Source organism: Balaenoptera physalus, assembly GCF_965194825.1.
Source record: "Balaenoptera physalus genome assembly, chromosome: 16".
Lineage (NCBI taxonomy): Eukaryota > Metazoa > Chordata > Mammalia > Artiodactyla > Balaenopteridae > Balaenoptera > Balaenoptera physalus.
The window spans coordinates 61,765,920-61,785,755 of NC_138898.1; the positions used below are offsets into that span (position 1 = coordinate 61,765,920).

At 46.5% G+C, this 19,836-nt stretch overlaps 1 protein-coding gene and 1 long non-coding RNA gene across 2 annotated transcripts in view; one reads left to right on the forward strand and one right to left on the reverse strand.

Moving 5' to 3' along the window:
- Positions 1–19,836, reverse strand: part of CARHSP1 (calcium regulated heat stable protein 1) — a 268,272-nt gene that overhangs the window by 210,307 nt on the left and 38,129 nt on the right. The window lies entirely within an intron of this gene.
- LOC309646323 overlaps positions 2,840–19,836 on the forward strand; it is a 102,643-nt gene continuing 85,646 nt past the window's right edge. The window contains exon 1 of the long non-coding RNA XR_014255289.1: positions 2,840–5,677. This is a non-coding gene — a long non-coding RNA (uncharacterized lncRNA). The remainder of the gene's footprint in view (positions 5,678–19,836) is intronic.

Below are 19,836 nucleotides of genomic sequence, written 5' to 3' on the forward strand. Positions count from 1 at the left end.
TCTGCAGTTTTGTTTTGGTCATCACATCTGAACAACTTTGACATAATCAAATGAAGCTCAGGCTTAAAAAATAACTAGCCGAAATATTTTTCCCAAGGGCTGCTGGAACTCATTAAACTTGAGTCACTGTGGCTTTTGGGCCTTAAGGTTGCCATACAGCAGTGAAAGCTGGGCTAATTTGCTGAACAGTAAGGGGGGTCGCCAAGGCCTGGCCAAGAGGGTGAGCTAGCCTCAGTGCAGTGAAGGTGAAAGATGCCAAGAGATGATTTGGAAATGGGCCTTTAGCTGGGGACACAGGCAGCATAGTTAATTTCAGAAAATGATTATGAGTGGATCAGTAAGTTTTTGGCACCATTACTACCTGAACTTTTTGAGAGGTATAGTGACTGTTAGATTAATTTCATTACATTTTATTTTGTATAGCTTGCTACTACCTGCCACTTCATCCATTAGATTGATTATTTAGGTGTCTAGTTAGGAGGCTGGGAATCTTTCATAGGTGGGTTCTGGACTCTTGGAGTGCAGTGACGTGAAAGCTTCCGCCAGAAGAAACCCTTGTTTATTTTAAACTTAAGATTCATATGTTTAACTTAGTTAAGTTTAGGAGGTTATTCTGATCAGATGTTGTTATAGTACCTGCTCCCTCCTTGAAAGCTGTTACAACTTTGATCAATTCAGATGACCACACCCCACGCTGGAATGTTTGTGAGGTGTGTGATGTTTTAGTGGGGTCACTCTGTGTTGTACTGATGCACTTGACAGGGTTTTACTTCCTGTGATGGGACCTGCATGTTCTCTGTGGAGTCCAGCACAAATTTTGTGGCCCTCGGCAAAACGGGGAAGTTTCATTGATGTTATTCCAAATTTCTGATGGCCCCTCATTTTATTTGTGTTGAGTTAATGCTTAAAAAAATTTTTTTAAACTGCAGAAATCCAGCCACACAGCAGCTTATAGTATATGCAGATCTTTCTGAAAGAATATATATGGTGGTATTTTGTGACTAAATAGAATTCCATGGTATGTCTGGGCCTTTATGGTGGGTCCCAGTTTTTTCCATAGTTAGTAGCAGTGAACAGTCAAGTTTTTTTTAGGTTCCTATGGGATAAATTTCTGCAGGTAAAGTTGTTGGTTCAAAGGAATTCATTTTAAATTTCATATTAAAATTCAATATTAAAATATTGATATGTCCTAACAAAGAAGGAGGATCGGCTAATACTTTTATCAACATGGTTATAAGAGTGCCTTTCCCCCTACATCTTAGCCAGTGTTGGGTAGCTGTACTACTTGCAGAGAGAAATGATCTCACGATTTCCACTTGCCTTTTGCCCCCTTGTATGAAGGAGGAACCTTTGCTTGAAATCATGTGGATTTGAATGCTGACCCCTCCACTCACTAGGTGTGGGAGCCTGGGTAAGTTTGCCTCTCTGGGCTCAGTTTCATCATCTGTGAAATAGAAAAAAATGATGCGAAGCTTAGTGACTTGAATTCTGTGGATACATTTACATCTGCATTTATAATCTGCCTTCCATCAGTGGAGCCCTTACTAACTCTGGAATGTGGCTGATAGTTTTTTTTTTTTAATGTGCCATTGAAAAGATTAACATATGCGTTTTTATAAAGAAAATTAAAATGTCAGACATTAGCGTAAAGGCCCTTTCAGCTTGTGTTCCTTTTTCAGCCCTCTCCAAAGGTAAAAACTGGATAGTTTTGGAGAGTAACCTTCCAAACAATTTTCTGTAGGTTTGTAAGTCCTTCATGCGTGTGGCCACTCAGCTGTGCTGGCTGACTCTGTGTAGGAGTTAGTGCTGGATCACACACTTGAGTGATGTGAGAGACTGGAACGTGGAAGCTCCAGGCTTGAAAATGGGCTGATTTCACCGTGTCCTGGGACAGTTTGAGATCAGAGGGGTAGGTACCAAGCACGAGGTGAAGCTTGCGGTCTGTGTAATGATTAGTTTTTAGGGCAAAAGCTTGTCCACATGTTCGCGAGATCCTACTTTCAAGAATGAAGTTGAACGCCTACCTAGGATGCCACCGGCCAGCAAGAAGTACAGGTGACCTTCCTTTATGAGTCCTTAATCCTCGAGTTGGGGAGCCAGGCCTTCAGAACCCAGGGGACCGGGTGCTGGGAGGGCGTGTCCGCTCTGCGTTCAGTGCAGGGCCCGGTTGTGGGTTGCAGCACAGCGGCGCTTGGTAGGGCTGGGGTAGTCCTCTGCTGCGGATCTGGTGGGTGTGTGCTTTGAGCTGCCTGAAGTGTTTAGGGTCCGATCATTCATGGAGCTGTCATCGAGAGCGCCAGGAGCCCTAGGCTTTATCCAGCTGCAGCAATGACGAAGGCTCGGCAGGCGTGCAGCCTGAGGAAGAAGGGCTGGGGGTGCTGGGGCAGCCCGCCCCCACTGGTTTCCCTGGGGTGCTTTCAGCCCCCCGGGCACGGTGGGCTCCTAATCCAGATGCCCCCCGTAAGTCCACCAAGGTATGTGCCACTGTACCTTTGGGATTTGTGGAAGGATTCTCAGACCGTTGGTGTCTGTTCCTTAGGGGTGGTGGTGATGCTGGACTGAAATTCCTGGGGGAGAGGAGAACATTCATCAAATCATGGAGGAGGTTGGTTGCTCTTTTCACCCATCTCTTCTACAGTGAGCCTTACGACCACAAAGGCAGTGTTGATTTCAAGGTGTATCTACAAGTTGGTAACTACCACGAAGTTCTCATGTGCTGTTTGGGGCTTCTTTGGTTAACGTAAATGTCTACAGAACTGTGTTTGCTTACACAATTATATTGGGCACGTTAAGGCTTGTCTCTTGCCCATCTCAGTGTTTCTCAAGTGTTTGGACTGCGATCCACAGTAAGAAACGCCTCTCCCTTCAAGACCTAGTGTGGACACACACACGCACACACACACACACACACGCGCGCGCACACACACACACACGCACCCCCCCCAACTGAAACAAGTAGAGAATTGTTACCGTTTTGTGTGTGGTGCACTTGACTTTATGGTTTCTTGCTATTTCTCTAAACAGTATGCTGTCTGTGAACTACTACACTGATTTCCCACCCAGTTTGAAAACCTGGGAGCTCTGGATATCAGCACCTGGCACAAAGTGTAGGAACTTGGACATTTCTTGAATGAGTGAGTAGATAAAGGTGGCTTGAAGTTTTCTAGGTTTTCATGAAAAGTCCCTCTTTTTCCCTATGGACCTTCACAGTCTGTCAAGAACCAGGGTATGGTGGTCAGTGAGGTGAGCGCTGTCTCCTGTCCCAGGTGAGGTGAAGTTGCCTGGGATGACAGCTGCCCGTGGGAGGCACACCCAGGAGCCGCTCAATATGGGCACCTCCATTGTCCACCTGGCTGGATAAAATCCCCTTCCAGAGAGTGAGAAGGGTCTCCCCTGGGTTCTCCACTCGCCTCCAGCTCCTTTCGCTATTTCCTCTCTTCCCTCCAATTCCGTGGTTCTCAACTTACCTGCACATTAGAATCAGCCATGGTCAGGTGTACCCCAGACTAGATGAGACTAGATGAGACTCCTTGGGGTCGGACCCAGGCACTAGCATTTTTCAAGCTCATCTAGTGAGAACCAACTGTCCCAGGACCTCTGGTGCGTTCTGCAGAGAATGCAGAGGGGAATGGTGCTTTGGCCCTTTCCAGATTGCTTATTGGGCAGGTGGCCAGTGGCACCGGGCTCTCAGGCCAGCCCTGAGGCTGAGGGCAGCTGGTCCTCCTGTCAGAGGACCCCGCCCCTCCCCTTAGCTGCCTGCCCAGCCACCTTCAGTCCCTTAGGCCTTCAGGAAGTCTGGACATGACCAGCGCATTCTTCTGGGGCAGACTGTTTTACTGGGTGTGGCAGGGGGAAGTTTGCACCCACAAGGCCCCAGGGTGCTGCACCCACAAGGCCCCAGGGTGCTGTGAATCATGACTCACCAGGAGTGACCCAGCAGTCCTGCCCCAGGAGATGACTCTCCTGCACCTGGTGGGGCTGTGTCACCTTGGGAGAGGTTTAAAAATACAGATTTCTGGACTCCCCACCTACACACAGAATCCAAAGGTCTGGGGTGGGGACAGGGTTTCTCTTCTTAAAAGAAGGCAAATTAAAAAATAAGAGTGGGTCCTAAGTCCTACTACCTGGTTACCTCTGTTTACATTTTAAAAATTTCATTGATAACACATGCACTTGAGAAAATAGTACAGAAAGGTTCAAGGTGACAAGTCTTCCTGAGCTGTCTCCTCCGGGATGTTGTCATGTGTGGAGGTGAGCCTGGAGTTGTGCGGCCTTCTGCCACTGAGGGAAGCTGGACCAAGGCCTGGGCTCATGGGCACAGCAGGAAATGAAGGACCTTGGTCCCAGAGTGTGCCAGCCATTGCATTCACTCAGCTTGGAATCCTGTTTCAAGGAGCAGTTCCCCGTTGCAGGAAATCAGGGTGGGGTGCATCTCACACTCATCTGTGCAGACCCCCGGTCTCCCTACCTTGTCAAGAGTTAACTGGGCGCACTTTAAAAATAATTGCTGTACATGTACTTAAATACACGTATTCCTGAAAAACTATACGAAAAGGGTCACATACACACTCAACTGCACTTTTAGTTTTCAGTTAAAATAAGTTGGAGGGCTTCCCTGGTGGCGCAATGGTTAAGAATCTGCCTGCCAATGCAGGGGCACATGGGTTCGATCCCTGGCCCGGGAAGATCCCACATGCCGCGGAGCAACTAAGTCCAGGCGCCACAACTACTGAGCCTGCGCTCTAGAACCAGCAAGCCACAACTGCTGAGGCCGCGCGCCTAGAGCCCGTGCTCCGCAACAAGAGAAGCCACCGCAATGAGAAGCCCACACACAGCAACGAAGACCCAATGCAGCCATAAATAAATTTATAAAAAAATAAGTTGGAGCTCTTCCCGTGCCAGCCTGTACAGATCTGTACCTTGTATTAGTAATGAATATTGTAATGAAAAAGGGTGAAGATACCTGCCAGCTCGTGGGGCAGGTCCGCCAGCTCCATTTTCCGGATGAGGAGAGTAGAGCTTGGGTGCCTGGCATTGTGGCCACTGCCCTGTGCAGGGCTGGGTGCGCAGCGGGCTCCTGGGGAGCCCTTGGGGCTGCGCTGGCCACTGTGCTCGGACGACATGGAGCCTCGTGGGTACAGTCACCCACCCACCTGGGCAAGTGTTGGCCACTCTGCCTCGGTCTCCCCGTCCGTAAGGGAGGATGAAATGGGGTGATGCCTCACGTGGAAGGATATCCGCCTCACACGGAAGGATACCCGCCTCACAGTGAGCACCGAGTTCTTCATCCTGGCACCGGGGCCGCAAGAGAGCATTCTCCGTTTCTCCAGGGGAGCCAGAGCGGCTGTCCTGAGGCTGGAAAGTGGTGACAGCGGGGGACGCTGAGGCCCCCAGGCCAGAGGAGGGCGCTCTGGGGGAGGAGGGGGCCGCCGAGGTCGGCGGGGAGAGGCACCGGGACGCGGACCCGCCCCGAAGGGAAGGGCTGGGCCTCCACCCAAGGACAGCACGAGCGCGGCAGGTGGGCTCTGCGGAGCCGCCTGGGACCCGACGTCCTGGGACCTGACGTCCGGGAGACTAAGTTGCCCAATGAAACCCGGTTTAAATCGGCTGGCTCTGCGCACCTGGCGGCTGCCCGCGACCCCACATAGTGGGCTCCCCTCCAGATGTCCCGGCTTGGGTAGGCGACCAGCGGGGTCACCGCCGGTACAGGCTCACGGCAGGCAGGGGTGGGGGGCTTGAAGGCCGAGGGAGTTATTTCCAGGCCCTGGGCGCCGAGGTGGCCTCGTCCGAGGCTGGGGTCAGCTGTCACCCCAGCTGGTGTTCTCAGCAGGTGCCAGCGATGAGGGTTTCCCTTCTTGGGCATGACCTAGCAGGGCTCGGGGGCCACCCCACTGGAACCTTCCCCAGAGGCCTCTCCTTGTGAACATTTGCTCAAAGTTGTGCAAATACTGGAATTTTTTTGATTTATGTCTGCCCCCTGGGGTGCCCTTTCACCCACTGTTGAGAAGGCTGTGACTTTATTCTTTTTGGTTCATCTTCCATGTCATCTCATAGGACCCTCCCCTCCCCCATCATCCTCTCTACCCCTTGTTTCTCATCCTGTCGTGGTTTTATTTACTGGTTTACTTTTGCGTTGTGTCTGCCTTTCCTGGAGGCCATGTATGTTACTCACTGTCATTGTGCCTGTCACCGAGTGGATGTCCTTAACCATACTTGATGGGATGAGGGGATCCCCATTTTACATATGAGAAGACAGAGGCACTGAAAGGTTAAGGGGGTGCCCAAACCAGGGGCTGAACCCATATCTGTCTGCTTCCGCCCTGTCTAGAATGTACTTGTGAGCATTCCTTGTCCAGCTGAAGCTCGGGTTCAAATTCAAGAGGGTTGGGACCTTGAGCAGGTTACCTTAACCTGAGTCTCAGTTTCCTCATGCAAAATAGGGATGACACTGGTTAACTACCTCCTGGGGTTGTAGGCAACAACTTCGTGTTTTGGGGGCCTGGCCAGGGACTGGAGGATGCCCATGTGAGCTGCATGACCTGGTCAGCTGGACGAACTTGGACTGAGTTTGAGAACTTCCTTCAGACGCACACCATTCAGTGATGCAAGCAGATGCTGAAATCGTGTCCCCTCACCCACAGAGCCTGCACCCCGCAAAGTCCTGGCCCCCCACCCCTCCCCCGGGGGCACCTAGGGTCGTCCTTGAATACTCCCTTAAGGCTGGGAGGCTGGCATTCTCCTGCAGCGACTCACTTCCTGTTTGGGCCTGGAGTTTGGAAGGTTGAAAAACAGCCAGGGTCAGCTCCTTGGAAATGGCTGGGCCCGCCCACCAGAGCCTTAAAGGGACAGTCCTCCTAGGGCAGGGCTTGTACCGGGGATTCCTGGTGCTGAGTGGGTGCTGATGAATGGGCCCAGTGACCCTGGTGTCAGGATTTGAACCCAGGGAGCCTGCCGCCAGATCCCGCAGTGCTCCTCTTTTCCCCTAAGGACACCGCCCCAAGCCCCCTCCTACCCTGCACCACCTCCCAGTGCCCAATCCAACTGCTGGACTATTTTGGAGGGACCCACACTGGCAGGACCTCACTCCCTAATTCTGTTGAACTTTGGTCTGGGCCTTCATTGTCAAACTGGGTAACAGTACCCTAGGCTGGCTGTGAAAATTTCATGAAGTCCTGTTTGCTGGAGGTGGTCCATTCAGATGCTGACGGGGTCAGATCCATGAGTGCAGCTGGCATCCCCAGGATGAAGGTGAATTGCAGAGTGCACAACGGTTTAAGGAAGCTTGAGTTCAACACAGGCTGTTGGCCCAACTGAGCACCTTCTGTGGGTGGGGCTGGCTTTGGCCTCCCTTGGGTCAGGGCGCCTGGGAGAATGGGTGGATGCCTTTCCAGGCTCCTTCAGGCTCCTCACCTTGCCCACCTCTAAAATGGGCCCTCTCACCGGCCCTGGATTTGGGGTCCTGGCTTGGGATACTCAGGAATCCATGAGCTGTAACTCGCACTTACTTATTCTTGGGGTTTAGTCACTGCTCCTGGACCACCCGCCTCCCCCCCGCCACCCCGCCCCCGCAAACTCCCTCCCATCCCCAGACTGTGCCAGGGTTCTGGTGGTGCCTCAGGTCTGCCCTCCAGGGCTTTGCCTCAGAAGTCCTTCCTAGTCCCAGCTGTGGCTGTAATCCTTCCATTAGCCTGTGCAGGAGACAAACACATGGCTGTGGGCAAAGCAGGCTTGGGCTTCTTGGCCAAAACAAACAGGAAGTCCGCCAATCCTGCAGGAATTTGTGCTGTGCCTACAGGGAGATGAAAGGCCAGTTGTGCTGGTAACCCCATTTCTCCACTGTCTCTTGGGTGCTTTACGTGCATATATCCCATTGCAAGGTTATTGCAACCCCTAAGGCATGTGTATGTGTCTGTTTTGCCAATGGAGAAGCTGCTGCTCAGAAAGGTTGAGTGACTTGTCTGAGGATACCCAGCTGGCACTCAAACTTGGAATTTCATTTCTCTAGTCCAGACTCTGTCTGTGTGACTTTCCTTTACCTGATCAAGGCACAATCCTTGTTGTCATGGAACTTGTGATCCGGTGGGGAGTGTGTCATTCGGGATCATTTTATGTGTTTAACTTTGCTTTATATTCACTCCAGTTAAATGGTGATGTTTCGTGGTCTCAGCATAAAGAGAGAGAATAGCTTCTTTTCCACTCAATCATGCCTTTTCTTTAGTATAAAAATGGAATTCTTTATTAGAATGGCTGGCACACTATTTAAAGAAACAGAACAACACAGCAGGACTAAAAAAAGTAATGCTGATGTATGATCTCTGGACACAGGATTTGAATATCCTGGCTCCACCACTGCTGAGCTGTGTGACCTTGAGCAAACCCACTTAACTGTTCTGTGCCTCAGTTTCCTCATCTAAAATGTGGATAAGTTGTTGTTATGAGGCTTAAATGGAGTTAATGACTTAATAATCTAAAGTTCTTATAGTAGCATTTGCCATTTAGTAAGCACTGTAGAAGTGGTTTTTTTTACTGTGATAGAATGGATAAGTATACTATGGAAAGGGGAATTCCCTGGCGGTCCAGTGGTTGAGGCTTCACATTAGCACTGCCGGGGGCGGTGGGCGGGGGCAGGTTCGATTCCTGGGCGGGAAACTAAGATCCCACAAGCCGTGTGGCATAGCCCCCCCAAAAAAGGAAGGGTCCTCACCCATAACAGATAGAGTTAATAGCCCCCTTGGTCCCTCAAACCCCTAGGGCAGGCTTGTCTTGGGGATTCCTGGCGGTGAGTGGGTGCTGATGAATGGGCCCAAGGACCCTGGAGTCAGGATTTGGGTCCAGGGAGTCTGCCACCAGATCCCTCAGTCCTTCTCTTTTTCCCTAAGAACCCCCCTCCACCCCCTCCCACTTTTATCCCAGAGGCAATAGTTTTGACATTATTTTGGTACCTATCTTTCTGGACCAGGAGTCAGTAACTACAGCCTGTATGTAGCCTAAGGGCCAAATTCTGCCCCTGCCTGGTTTTGTGAATAAAGTTTTATTTACATTCGTTTGCTTATATATGGTCTAGGGCTGCATTTGCAGAGTTGAATAGTTGTGACCTTATGGTTCACAAAGCCCAAAATGTTTACTCTATGGTCCTTTACAGAAAGCTGACCTCTGCTCTAGACCATTTATCATTAAAAAAAAAAAAAAAAAAGGAATTATATTGTAGGCATTTGTTTAGCAGTTTGCTTTTCTTCACTTAGTATTAAATCAAGGACCTCCTTGGGAATTCCCTGGCGGTCCAGTGGTTAGGACTCGGTGCTTTCACTGCCGAGGGCCCGGGTTCAATCCCTGGTTGGGGAACTAAGATCCCTCAAGCCGCGTGGCATGGCCAAAAAAAAAAAAGGAAAAAAAAAGATCTCTCCACACGCAGACCAGCCTGCTGCTATTATTTCAGAGTTTGGCCATCCCATAATTTATTAGCCCATCTCTGTGATGTCATTTAGTTTATTTCCCTGTAGTCTATTGCAAAAAGTGCTGCAGTGATCCTTTTGTGTATATGTGTGAGATTTCTAGATACCAAGAAATAGAAATTCTGGATCAAAGCATACATACGTTTAAGAGTTTGATGGAGACTATCAAATCCTCTTCTCAAAAGGCCAGTTTACCATAATTCAAAAAGATACATGTACCACAGTGTTCACTGCAGCATTATTTACAATAGCCAGGACATGGAAGCAACCTAAGTGTCCATCAACAGATGAATGGATAAAGAAGATGTGGCACGTGTATACAGTGGAATATTACTCAGCCATAAAAAGGAACAAAATTGAGTTATTTGTAATGAGGTGGATGGACCTAGAGTCTGTCATACAGAGTGAAGTAAGTCAGAAAGAGAAAAACAAATACCATATACTAATGCACGTATATGGAATCTAAAAAAACGGTACTGATGAACCTAGGGGCAGGGCAGGAATAAAGACGCAGACGTAGAGAGCAGACTTGAGGACACAGGGGGGAAGGGGAAGTTGGGACGAAGTGAGAGAGTAGCATTGACATATATACACTACCAAGTGTAAAATGGATGGCTAGTGGGAAGCTGCTGCATAGCACAGGGAGATCAGCTCAATGCTTTGTGACCACCTAGAGGGGTGGGATAGGGAGGGTGGGAGGGAGATGCAAGAGGGAGGAGATATGGGGATATATGTGTACGTCTAGCTGATTCACTTTGTTATACAGCAGAAACTAACACAACGTTGTAAAGCAATTATACTCCAGTAAAGATTTTTTAAAAAGCCCAGTTTATACTATCCCCAGCAATGTCTGCAAGCACCCATTTTCCCATATTGTCTCCACACTTGAAGGTTGAATCTTGCCAAATTAACTTTGAATTTATGGTACAAAGTTGAATTTATAGTTCTCATAAAAGTCTGAAGGGATTTTTGGAAACGCATCAGAAATATTGCTATTTAAGTTCAGCTGAAAGAATTCACAGCTGAGATTAGCTAAGGAAATTTTGAAATCATCAGAAAATAGCACAAATGATGGAAAGGATGGATTAGCCAACAAGTGGTGTCAGGGGAAACAATATTTGGGGGAAAAATTGTTAGAGCATCATTTCATGCTTCCAGATATATTGAGAGATTAAAAAGTTAAACGTAAAACATAAACAAGGAAAATGTTTGTGAACGCTTAACCTTATAAGCGTAAAGAAATGGACAATATTTTTTAAAAATAAAAAATTGATTGTGAGCATAAATTTAAACTCTTGTTCATCACCAATATGAACAAAATTGAAAGGAAAATGGGACTGTGACATGTAATACACCAAAAAGGAAAAATAGGAACAGGGAATTCACAGGCAGAAATGCAAATGACGAATCAATATGTGAATAGAAAGTTCATCCTTACTTTGTGAAATCCAAATTTTAAAAAGAGATACTGCGTTTTGCATACAGTTTTGAAATGATAAGTGGATACTACTCAGCACTGGGAAGTCCGGGGTGATGTACCTTCATACATGCTGCTCCTGAGAAGGCAAACTTCCAATATTCCAAAAAATTAGTTGGCCATCTGTATCAAGATCTTTCAAATTGGTCCTAGCTTTTGATCCTATAATTCCACGTCTAAACATTTACCCCAAGAGGGGAATAATCAGAGTTGTGGAAACTGCTTCTTATGCAACAATATGAAGTGTAGTATTATTTGGAATAGAAGACACAAAGAAATAATATAAAAACCTAGTGATAGGGGACTGATAAACACATCTTATTAGTTTCACTAGGTGGAAAATTATGAAGTCTTTATAAAGCATGCTCTTGACTATTTCAAGAAATGGGGAAATGCTCATAATATAATGGGAAATGTATGCAGCATGATCTTAATTTGGCTAGAACAGTGCCTGGCAGCTAGTTTTCAGAAAATGTGAGCTACTATCATTATTGATGATGTCAAACCCTCCAATGATCATTCATTCATTCATCACTCAGTTGCACGTGTATCAGTGTTCCGGCTCCTTGCCTGGTCCACCCTGTGTGAGCCATTTGGGGAAGGTTGTAGAGCAGTGGCCCCAGGCTCCTTCCCCCTGTGGGGGGGTCCCTGGACCGTCAGCTGGCTCTGTTTCTGGCTGAGCACTGACATCTAGAGGCCCCTGGCCCACAGGGCAGCTGTCCCTTGCAGCCCCTCCCTCTGACCCTGGGCTCCAGCCCCAGGGGTGGAGAGGGCCCGGTCAACCCTGCACCCTGCCCCATGGGAGATCTGCTTGGTCAATGCTAGAAAGACCCTTAAGTCAAGATCCTTACAGGGATCAAGGAAGCCTTTGGGTCCGTGTTTCTTAAAATGCGGCCCTTGAACCTGCATCTGTGTCAGCTGATGGGAGACTTAATAGTAAAGATCCAGGGTACATCCCAATCCCCCTGAATCAGACCTTGCTGGGGGGAGGTGGTGGGCAGGAGTGCTGAATAGCTAGAATTTTAACATGCTCCTTGGGTGATTCTGATGCACATTGAAGTGTGTTTTTGTTTTTAATTTTTATTAGAGTGTAGTTGCTTTACAATGTTGTGTTAGTTTCTACTGTACAGCAGAGTAAATCAGCTATATGCATACATATATCCCCTCCTTTTTGGATTTCCTTCCCATTTAGGTCACCACAGAGCATTGAGTAGAGTTCCCCGTGCTATACAGTAGGTTCTCATTAGTTATCTATTTTATACGTAGTATCAATAGTGTATATATGTCAGTCCCAATCTCCCAATTCATCCCGCCAGCCCCTTTCCCCCTTGGTATCCATACGTTTGTTCTCTACGTCTGTGGCACATTGAGGTCTGAGAGCCATCGATAGACCATTGATATTTTATAATTTAATGGGGGTCAGAGCTTGGCATAGAGCCTTTGACCCTAGAAACATACATATAGATAGATATATTTTAGGAGGTTCCTTGACTCCATTTTAAGACTTTTTAAGAGCAGTTTTAGGTAAGCAAAATTGAGAGGAAGTACAGAGATTCCCATATTATAGCCCCCACCACCACCAGGTAGCCTTTCCCATTATCAACATCCCTTACAGAGTGGTACATCTTACGAACTTAGACTGACACATCATAATTGTCCAAAGTCTATAGTTTACATTAGGGTTCATCTGGTGGTGTATATTCTATGGGTTTGGACATAAGAATAATGACAGGTATCCATCATTATAGTATCGTACAGAGTATTTTGCTGCCCCCCAAATCCCCTGTGGTCCACCTATTCATTCCTCCCTCCACCACAACCCCTGGAAAACACTGATCTTTTTACTGTCTCCCTAATTTTGCTTTTTCCAGAACGTCATATAGTTAGAATCATATAGTACATAGCCTTTTCAGACTGGCTCCTTTCACTTAATAATATGCATTAAAGATTTCTCCATATCTTTTCATGGCTTGATAGCTCATTTCTTTTTAGTGCTGAATAATATTCTATTGTCTGGATGTACCACAGCTTACGAATAAAGCTACTGTAAACATCCACGTGCAGGTTTTTGTGGGGATCTAAGTGTTTAGCTCCTTTGGGTAAATACCAAGGAGCAAGATTGCTGGATATTGTATGGTAAGAGTATGTTCAGTTTTGTAAGAAACCACCAGACTGTCTTCCAAAGTAGCTGTACCATTTTGCATTCCCACCAACAATGTATGAGAGTTCCTGTTGCTCCACATCCTCACCAGCATTTGATGTTGTCAATATTTCAGATCTTGGCCGTTTAAGTAAGTATGTAATGGTATTCACTGTTGTTGTAATTTGCATTTCCCTGATGACATATGATGTGGAGCATTTTTTCATATGCTTTTTTGCCATCTGTGTTTCTTCTTTGGTGAGGTGTCTATTAAGGTCTTTGGCCCATTTTTTAATAAGGTTATTTATTTCCTTATTGCTGAGTTTTATTTATTTATTTATTTTAAAAATTATTTATTTATTTATTTATTTATTTTTGGCTGTGTTGGGTCTTCGTTTCTGTGCGAGGGCTTTCTCTAGTTGCGGCAAGCGGGGGCCACTCCTCATCGCAGTGCGCGGGCCTCTCACTATCGCGGACTCTCTTGTTGAGGAGCACAGGCTCCAGACGTGCAGGCTCAGTAGTCCTGGCTCACGGGCCTAGTTGCTCCGCGGCATGTGGGGTCTTCCCAGACCAGGGCTCGAACCCGTGTCCCCTGCATTGGCAGGCAGATTCTCAACCACTGCGCCACCAGGGAAGCCCCTTATTGCTGAGTTTTAAGAATTCTTTGTGTATTTTGGATAACAGACCTTTATCAGATGTGTCATTTGCAAACAGTTTCTCCCAGTCTGTGGCTTGTCTTCTAATTCTCTTGACACTGTCTTTTGTAGAGCAGAAGTTTTTAATTTTAATGAAGTCCAGGTTATCAATTATTTCTTTCATGGATTATGCCTTTGGTGTTATATTTAAAAAGTTATTACTATGCCCAAGATTATCTATCTAGGTTTTCTCCTGTGTTATCTTCTAGGAGTTTTAAGAGTTTTACATTTTACTATACAAATCAATTTTCACTGCAAAGTAAAGGAGCTGTTACAGTGGAGGATTACTGGACTGAATGTCAATATTATGACATAGTATGAGTGTGTTTCGTGTTTGGTAATTGCCATCATTGTTGCTTTTGTTGTGGTCATCCATTTACAATGCTTGGTGTCAGTCTATTTATCTCTTGTAAAAATAAAATATAGCGTGTGTGTGTGAAAAAAAAAAAGAGTTTTACATTTTACATTTAGGTGTATGATCCATTTTGGGTTAATTTTTGTGAAGGGTGTAAGATGCTGCAGCCATAGCCACAGTGAGCCCTGGAGAGAGAGAACGCTGATCTGCTCCTCATAAACCCTCTGGGGCATGAGTGGGGCTGGCTCTTTCACACACATACCTGGAGAAGGGGGAAACCCTATTTTTTGTTAGTCTGTTCACTAGTCTCTGTCATGGGGATAGCTGCACTTTAAAAATTTCTGATTGATAAAATAAGCAGTGATTTGAGTGTAATAGCGTAAAATTCTAAGTGTACTGTATTTGTATAACTTCTCTCTTCTGAGCAACATAGTAGAGTTAGTAACTAATACCTTACCATTGCCAGGTACATGAGAAAAAGTGTCACAAAATAGGATGTTGCAAATCCTAGCTCATCACCTATTAATGCTGTGACCTTGGTCAAGTTACTAACTTCTAAGTTTTTCATCTGTGAAAGAGGATTAACAAGAATATCTTACCTGTGGCAAAGACTGCTCATTTTCCCCCAAGATCCTTTCCCCCCTGAATTTTAGCCAGGGCTATGCCAAATGAAGACTACATTTCTCAGTTTCCTTTGCAGCTACGTTTAGCCTTGTGACCAAGTTCTGACCAATAGGGCGTAAGTGATGTGGGGAACTTCTGAGATGGGCTGTTGCCCTTCTCCTCCCCTTTCCTCCTTCCCCTGAGCTGGACTGCAGGTGCAATGGCTGGAGATGGAGCAGCCGTCTGGAACGTGAGGTCGTTTTAGGAGTGGAGAGTGGAGGGCATGCCTAGTAGATGGACAAGACAGAAGGAAGTTGTTTCTCTGATACCGGGGAGCTGCCACACCAGCCCTGGACCACTCCATAACAGATTTTTATGTCACAGAAAAGTAAACGTCTATCTTATTTAGGCCACTGTCATTTTGGGTCTCTGTTACTTGTAACTGAATTTAGGCCTATTAAATGCATGACCTCATAGAGTTCTTGGAAAGATTCAATGAGAGACTATGTACAACTTGCTTATTGCAAGAGCTAGCGAGCGCATTATCAACACTCAGTAAATGTTAGCTTCTTGTTGTAACTTCTCTAGCATCTAGTTATAATAGCTGTCCCTCATCTCCAATGAGAGCTCTAGAGGGGAGTCCTTCCGGAAAGAAACATGATCAAGACTGTGCTGGTTCCAAACAATAAATAGTATCTGGGAATTCCCTGGCGGTCTAGTAGTTAGGACTCTGCACTTTCACTGCCAAGGGCCTGGGTTCGATCCCTGGTCGGGGAACTAAGACCCCACAAGCCACGTGGTACGGCCAAAAACAAAACAAAACAAAATAAACAACCAAAAAGAACCCCAACAGTATCATCTTCATAAACAACGAATTCAGTTAGAAATGATTTCATTTGCGCTCTTCTGTTTACTAGTTTTAGCTGACAAAGCTCAGCTTTCCAAGTTTGCATGGTATTTTAATCGCAAGATAAGTCATACATTCTTTTATTTTAAAAATTTTATTATTTATTTATTTATTTTTGGCTGCATTGGGTCTTCGGTGGCTTCTTTTGCTGCGGAGCACAGGCTCTATGGGTGCAGGCTTCAGTAGTTGTGGCGCATGGGCTTAGTTGCTTCACGGCATGCGAGATCTTCCCAGATCAGGGCTCGAACCCATGTCCCCTGCATTGGCAGGCAGCATACATTCTTTTAAATAGCTGTGTTTACAAACACATAGCTCCATTGTTCCACATTTGAAACCCAACCTTTCAAAACAATTTAGGTACAGTCTTCTCCTTGGCTTTCTCTGTTTTAGAAAACATGTTGGAACGCTTTCCCAGAGTCAATGGCCCCAGTTCAGCTTTGTGCTTTGTAACCTATGGGTGGTCTATTTATCAAATATTCAGTGATATCTACTGTGTCCAATTAACATTTGTTTGACTCAGCTATTCCTAAGGTCCTGTTTAGCTCTCACATTCTCAGTATTTTGATTCTGCAAAATACTGCGAGTCTTTAGAATGCAAACCTTGATTCCTAAGGAATCCCAAGGGAAAAAGCACAAGCAGAGTAAAACTGAAGGAAGAAAATTGTAACAAGGTTTGTTATCAATGGATGAAAGGAAAGAGAAGATAAAAATCAAGATGTTTACTCTTTTTTTAAAATTTTTTTAAAGAGCTATTCTTTTTTTAAAAAATTAATTTATTATTATTATTTTTTTTTGGTTGTCTTGGGTCTTCGTTTCTGTTCGAGGGCTTTCTCTAGTTGTGGCAAGCGGGGGCCACTCTTCATCGCCGTGCGTGGGCCTCTCACTATCGTGGCCTCTCTTGTTGCGGAGCACAGGCTCCAGACGCGCAGGCTCAGTAGTTGTGGCTCACGGGCCTAGTTGCTCCGCGGCATGTGGGATCTTCCCAGACCAGGGCTCGAACCCGTGTCCCCTGCATTAGCAGGCAGATTCTCAACCACTGCACCACCAGGGAAGCCCAAGATGGTTACTCTTTAATGTTTAAAAAAAAACTTCAAAATCAACAATATTAAATGTAACATTTGGGGGGGGGTGGATAAAGCCTATTACTACTCTACATTGATAGAATTTAAAACAAACCTGTAAGTACTAATATTTTTATTATGGCAGAAAGCACTATTTTATATGTTAACTCAATTTTTAAATGGTTTGTATTTTAACAGCCCATCAATCGTTTGACAGGTAAATTGGAAGCTATTTTCTCTGTAGAAAATAGTAAAATAATAACATTTCCCAAGCTAGCCCAACAGGCCCATTTAAACTAAATGGTAGCTGAATTATATACTTATAAATATGGTTCGAGTTCTGGGGTCCAGGAGAAACTTTAGCTTCATTTATTGAGATAACCATGCTTTTCTTAAAATTAAGTTGTGTGAAGTGAAATTCCTATTCGTCGTCCTTCTTGTTCTTGTATTTCGTCTGATTATTTTTCTTTAGGCCAATCCATATCAAGGTTTTAGCTGCCCTTCCCTGAAGAACAGGTACCGAATCCTTTTAATGTGCTTGATAAGGCACCCATCCCTATTTATGAACAGTTTTTTGGTTGTTATTAAAGCATCCCTAGTATCTGGGCAAGAATAAAATCGAGTAAGTCATGTTCCATAAGTAGCTTGTGATCAGACACCTTGCCTTGTGTCTTTTTTAATTTTTATTTTTTACTTATTTATTTTTTTGGCTGCGTTGGGTTTTCGTTGCTGCACGTGGGCTTTCTCTAGTTGTGTCGAGCGGAGGCTACTCTTCATTGCGATGCGCGGGCTTCTCATTGCGGTGGCTTCTCTTGTTGCAGAGCACAGGCTCTAGGCAAATGGGCTGCAGTAGTCGTGGCTCGCGGGCTCAGTAGTCGTGGCTCGCGGGCTCTAGAGCACAGGCTCAGTAGTTGGGGCGCACGGTCTTAGTTGCTCCACGGCATGTGGGATCTTCCCGGACCAGGGCTTGAACCCGTGTCCCCTGCATTGGCAGGCGGATTCTTAACCACTGCGGGCAGGCGGATTCTTAACCACTGCATCACCAGATTAGTCCCTGCCTTGTGTCTTAATGGGAAACCATGAGGAATCAGAAGAGTGGATCTAGAGATAAAAGCCAAGAGAATTTCTGAGAACAGAGTGCAGGAACCATCCAGTCAGGAGTCAAGGATAGAATTGAAGTTCAAATAGAACAAGGACTTTGCCTCAAGAATTTGAGTCAAGTTGACTATGGGTTGTTTTTGTGTGTGTGTGTGAATAATATTTCTTTCTCATGCTGTAAATTCTATTTTATTTTATTTTTTTTGGCTGCGCCATGTGGCATGCGGGATCTTAGTTCCCGACCAGGGATCGAACCTGTACCCCCTGCAGTGGAAGCACCGAGTCCTAACCACTGGACCACCAGGGAAGTCCCTGACTGTGTGTGATTTCAGCACGTATGCAGTGACCCCCTTCTCTTTTTCTTCACTTTCCGCAGAACCCAAAATTTATTGGGGTATCCACTGGATTAGGGCTGCTGTAACACATGACCACAAACTGGCTGGCTGGAAGAAAAGACATTTATTCTCACAGTTCAGGAGGCTGGGAGGCTAAAATCCAGGTGCTGAGGGGGGCTCCCTATGGGGGAAAAGAGGGAGAAACGGCTCCAGGCCTCGCTTCCAGCTTCTGGTGGCCTGAGGTGTTTCTTGACTTATGGCCGTCTTCTCCCTGTGTCTTTGCATTGTCTTCCCTTTGTTTGTGTCTTTATGTCCAAATTTCCCCTTTTTATAAGGACATCAGCCCTATTGGATTAGGGCCCACCCTAATGACCTCATTTGAAATTGATTATCTCAGTTAATCTGATATCTTCAAATATGGTCACATTCCAAGGTCCTGCAAGTGAGGACTTTGACATCTTTTGGGGAGGGGGCCCAAGCATCCACCCTCCTCAAGGGAGGTCCCACAGTGTATGTCTGGCCAGCGGGGACTAGCTCCCAGCTCTCTCTAACTTTCCACATTCCACATCACGTCGCTCTAGAGCTCCGTATTTACCCATGTGAAAGGGGGCTGCTCACTGCACGTGAATCTTACGAAATCTCTAGTGTGGGAATCCTTGAAGGATCTCTGAAGAATCCAGACGGCCCCCTTTCCAGGTGAGCCGGCCCAGGGCAAGGAACCTGCCCAAGGTCCCGGTCCAGGGACAGAACAGGACTCTGGGGAAAGGCTTTGCCTGGGAGGCCCCATAGCCACAGGTTGTGAAGGAAAACCTTGGGCCACCTGCCTAAGCTGGAATCCGGCTGTGGAACTCGCTAGCTTTGTGACCTTGAGCAGGTCGCATGACCTCTCCGAGCCTCAGTTTGCTCACAGTCACGAGGATCAGAAGAAGGGCCATATTGGGGACTTCCCCGGCGGTCCAGTGGTTAAGACTCTGCGCTCCCACTGCAGGGGCCGCGGGTTCCATCCCTGGTCGGGGAACTAGGATCCCGCATGCCATGCGGAGCGGCCAAAATAAATAAACAAATAAAATAAATAATCATCCTATTTAAAAAAAAAGTATTTTTTAAAAAGAAGACGGGCCGTTTACAGGGTGCTTGGCGCTGGGGCTGGCGAGCAGCGAGTGTTCACGAAGGGCTAGCCAACTGCTGTCCATCTCGGGGCCATTCCTCCGAGGGTGGCCGTGACCCTTGTCCTGCACCGAGGCTTGGCTTGCAGTCAGAATCCTGACTTCACTTCTCGGATGCGTGATCTTGGGTGACCAACTTCAGGTCCCCGAGCTACAGTTTTCCCATCTTTAAATGGGGTGAATGATATTCCCCATCACAGAGAGTCATTATGAGGCTTAAAGCCCATTTATTCGTTCAACAAATACATATTGCGGTCTTATTACTGCAGGAGTCTATCTAGAGATAAGTATTAAACAAATGAATGAGGGACTTATTTAGCAAGTGGGAAGGATGTAAGTGCTGCAGGGAAAACAAAGCAAAGAATGGGAAGGAGGCAGAAAGGGAAAGAGAGGGGGTGGCAATTTAAAGACCTGAAGGGGAGGAGGGAGTGAGCCATGAGGGCACAGAACGTGCAAAGGCCCTGGGGCAGGAGGGTGCCTGGTGGGTCTGAGGGACAGGATGGAAGCCAGTGTGCCTGGAGGAGAGCAGGGGAGCAGAGAAAAGAGG